The sequence below is a fragment of the Cotesia typhae genome, unplaced genomic scaffold (assembly GCF_013202065.1).
Source record: "Cotesia typhae breed Kobodo isofemale line unplaced genomic scaffold, CoteBio_Ctyphae scaffold_45, whole genome shotgun sequence".
NCBI classification, from domain to species: domain Eukaryota; kingdom Metazoa; phylum Arthropoda; class Insecta; order Hymenoptera; family Braconidae; genus Cotesia; species Cotesia typhae.
The window spans coordinates 1322501-1327500 of record NW_027423777.1 but is presented as its reverse complement, the minus strand read 5'-3'; positions in this window follow the sequence as shown (position 1 = coordinate 1327500).

The window sequence follows — 5000 nt, the reverse complement described above, 5'->3', positions numbered from 1 at the left end:
ATTGATAATGGTCATTGAAAATAATAAATTCTATTTAAAATTAATTAAATTCTCTAGCATAAACTATAGCGACCCAGATTTTTAGATTTTGAACTTTTTTCTTATGGAGAAAGTGACATGCCACAGACTAAATAATTCGAGAATGTATGGTAACTCTCCACTAGATGGGAGACTACAGTTAAAAAAAAATTTATGAGCTTGCGTCGATGCTCACTAGGGCTCGTCAATGTTACTCTAACACAAACTGTAGTTAGAAAGTTCGAAATCGAAAATAAAAGAAATAGTAACAATCATCAATATTACAAAAACCATGGAAATTTATTTTACGATTTTATAAAATATAAATATTATGATTGATTTGTCTATCAATCTAAACCAAAGGATATACTTGATGGAATTTTATTAATGCTTATTATTAGTTACTCTACGAGAAATAAAAGTTTAACGTGATTTTATTGTTACAATGGTATGAGCACTAATTTTCCGCGGCAAAAGTACATAATTTGAATTGAAAATTTTTTCAATCACATAAAATATTGGAATTTTTTTTTAAAAATAAAATCTCTAGAATTTACTATCTATCAACTTTACATATGAATTTTTTTAAATTAAGTATTATTTATTAACTAGAGTCAATATCTACAAGAGCTCACATTGTTTGGGTTTAGTTTCTATGTAATAGTCAGCTGATTATTGCCTAAGTAATTCTGGTCGAGTGTTTTACAGATATAGGTGGCACTGCTATACTGCGACCGAACTGCGCGGACATTCAAAACGACAATATTCTGTACATAATGCTTACATTCATTGAGTTTGATGAATCGTATTATTTACTAACAACATAATTATGATAATAATAATATGTAATAAAAATAATCATGCTAATAATAACAATAAAAATGAAGATAATACTGATGGTTATTATAATGATAACAATAGATTGATGTTAAAAATAATTGCATTCATAATATTGAACAATACGATTATTTTATTAAATTATTAAGGATTGTGGTATTAAATCCAAATTCACAATTTCCTAAATTACAAAAAATATAAAAAATTTTTCCTACGATTTTATAAAATATAAATATTATGATTGATAATTCAAGTCTATCAATCTCATTCAAAAGATATACGCGACTAATTTTCATGAAATTTTATCGATGCTACTAGTTTCTTTACGGAAAATAAAAGTTTAATTTATTTTTATAATAATTTTATGAACATTTCATATCCGTGGGAAAAGTACAAACTTTAAATTAAGAATGTAAAAAAATTTCTTATGAATACAAAAAAATTTAACGAGTAAACTACTAACTAAACTATCCAACAACCTTCTATGTGTATGTTGTTAAACATATTGTTCTAATTTAATTTAATTTATTAACCAGACCAAATAGATAATACGCTAAACTTTGTTTGAGTTTTACTTTCTTCGGATATACCAGCTGTTCAGGATCTCGAGAATTCTCATTAAGCAGTGTGTACATTCTATGATCTTTTGGTCATTTCCTATAGGTGGCATTGTTATTCGATTGAGCGGGTTTCAAATAATCATAATTTTTAGATAATTCGTATTGTAATTATGCGTTTGATGCATTGTCTTATTTACTAGCAACAATATCATAATAATAATAAATGATAATTTAGGAGCTGATTTTTAAAATGGTATTAAAGTAAAATTTCAATTATTTGAAAGAGCTTTCGTTGTACGAGAACAATTTCCATTATGCTTGAGTTATGCAGTAACTATTGATAAGAGTCAAGGTTTAAGTTTAAAAAATGCCATCATTGAAGCAGGGAACACCATTTTTAATGTTGGTCAAATTTATGTAGCCCTATCTCGTGTAACAGAGTTACGTGGACTACATTTAATCAATTTTGATCCTCATTCCGTTAAAGCAAGCTCTTCAGCAATTAAAGAATATAATCGTTTAAGAAAAATTTATAGGTCTGATTTACCTACCATACCAATTCCTGATACACGTTGGCAAAAAGTATGGGACATGATTTGGGCAGTTGAAGAACATTCTATTCAAATTGAACTCAAAAATGCGAAAAAAGCTTCTCTTAGTTTATTAGATTGTCGAGGTATCGAAAACTGTGATAACGTTTCCGATGGTCTTAATTCAATTATTCAATGTATGTTTAATAATACAATAATTAGGACATTATTAATCAATCATGGCCTAAAGTATCAATCTGTCAACAATAAACTTAGTAATTTATTTAGCAAATATAATAATCGCGAATTACTTCTAAAGTCCAGTGACATTAAAGAGTCATTAATAGAGCAGCCTTATTCTATGACAAATAACGATCCTGTATCAGTATTTCTTAAAATTTGTAATGATAATTGTGATATTAGAAATTTAGTACAATTTAAATTAGAAATTAATGATCGATGCAAAACATGCAATTATTCTAATTCTTACAGTATACTAGAAAATGTATAAGCCAGTCCCATGGCTAAGCGGTACAACGCTTATCATATTTGCTTGGGACTGGTGAGGCGTGGGTTCGAGTCTCGGTGTGAGCTGAAATTTAATTTTCAGTGAACATCGGTACTCATAACTCACGCCGGGCTGTCCGGTTTGGGTTTTTCGATGGTTTCCCCAAGCCCTGTGCTACCGGTGGGGCACAGGCGAATGCGTGCAGTTTCCCCAAAGTCGGTCCATCGCCGCATTACTATCCAGGCTGAAAAAGTATGTAATACCGCCAAACTCATTTAGCCAAACTAAATGTACCGATCAGCCTGGAGTCCCCATTCGGTCTCGGCCGGACCCCCATTGAGACAGAAGTCTGAAAAAGCGGGGATATCAAATGTAATGTAATGTACTAGAAAATGTATTACATGTTTCAATATATGATGAGAAAAAAACATTTGAACTACAAGAATTAATTGATTCATCATTTGGATATTGGTTTACTAATTTCAAATTTTGTGAAAATTGTATAGAAGTCAAAGAAACGCTAACAAAAATTTCATTAAATTCCTTGCAACAGATATTAGTTGTGAAGTTACATGTGTCCATCAAAGGAAACAATAAATTAATAAATAGGAAAAAAGGGTTTATAAAATCGGTACCCAAAGCAAAAATATCAATATGTAATACAAACTATGCTATTGTAAGTGCTATATTTAACTCTTCAAAAGATGGTAATTCTGAAAATCATCATGTTGCGATGATTAAACATAATTTATCATGGATCCAAATAGATGATGAGACTGTACAATCAGTAAGATGGCCTGCGAATTCTAAAAGTGCTTACGTATTTTTCTTACAAAAGAAGTAAATTGAAAACTTGAGGTACACCGAAAGAAAGAAAGTCTTAAGTCAAGCGTAAATTTTCTTTAATCAAAAAAATCTTAAGGAAGATTGAAAATTTCTTGAATGAAGTTAATTTTTTTTAAGCCAAGAAAATTCCTTCTTGCTCCAAAATAACTTCGGTCTTCCTTACAATTTTCTTAGTTCAAGAAATTTTCTTTTTCTATGTATATATGACATCTTAATACTTAAAATATATTAACTTATCTTAAACTTAACAAGAAATTAAATAAAATAACTACTACTAACTTCTTTTATTTTAAAGTTAAAAAAAATACTTAAGTAAATGAGCACAAACAACAAAACAAAAATTTTTAAAATTATAATACTAAATAAAAAAAAAATAATCCACAGATTCGGTAGAATCTGGCACCAAGTTCCGTTCAAAAATTTCGTTGTAAACGGAGCGTCAGACTACCGACTGTGTTTACTGTAAGCATGACGTTTTTCTGAGGTTGCAAATTTTATTTTAAATTCTACGTTCTTTCTTTTTCTTAAATTTCTATTATAACAGTAGTTCATACCTTTTTTTCCTAATATTAATTAATTGAAAAAATATGAAAAAATTGTTTAGTTCTATGAATCAGAATTATTTCGGTTCAGACAGCGTTGAATATAACTGCTTAAATTTTGTCCCTATTATAATTTTTTATTCAGATATCTCTGCATAGGAACACTTTTTAACAATAATACTAATTATAATACTAAAAGTAATAATATCGGTAATAATAAATTGATGTTAAAAATGACAGCAATAATAATATTTATCATTATCATTATTATTACTAAAATAATTGTTTGTTATTTTCATTGAATTAATGTGTATTGCAGTATTAAATCTAAATTAAAATTTTTTTCTTATTAAGAAAATGTCAAAATTCTCTTTGTATATATAAGAAATGTATAATTTCCATCGATAATTTAAGTTATCGATTTAAACCGGAGGCGTTTTCGCGGATTAGTCAGTTTAAATTTTTAATACCACTAGCTAATATGAGAAAAGAAAACTTGAATTTTTTTATCATAATTTGAGCTGTAAAATCAAAGAACGAACGTCTTTTCATATGATTATAGCTTTGCCTGAAAAAATTCATTTATTTATGAATTTTTAATATTGCGCGGGAAAAGTTTACGTTTGAAATTAAAAATGTAAAAGTATCTTATGAAACAAAAAATTTTATAGAACAAATTATCATACAACCTTCCATGTTTATGTTTGAAACATATTTTTTTAATTAAATTTTATTTGTTAACCAGTTTAAACACACAAACATTGTATGAGTTATACTTTCTTCGGATAAACCAGATGTTCAGTGTCTGGGGGATTCTCATTAAAAAGTGTGAACATTCTGTGATCTTATGGTTATTGCCTGTAGGTGGCACTGTCATCCAATTGAGCGGGTTTCAAATAATCTTAATCTCTTGATAATACGAAACATGACTATGCGTTTGATATATTGCGTCATTTACTAACAACAATACCATAATAACAATAAATAATATTGGTAACCATAATAAAAATAACAATAATAGTAATTATAATACTGAAAGTAGTAATATCGGTAATAATAAATTGATGTTAAAAATGAAAGCAATAATAATGTTTATCATTATCATTATTATTACTAAAATGATTGTTGTTATTAATAAATCCGAATAAAAACAGTTTCA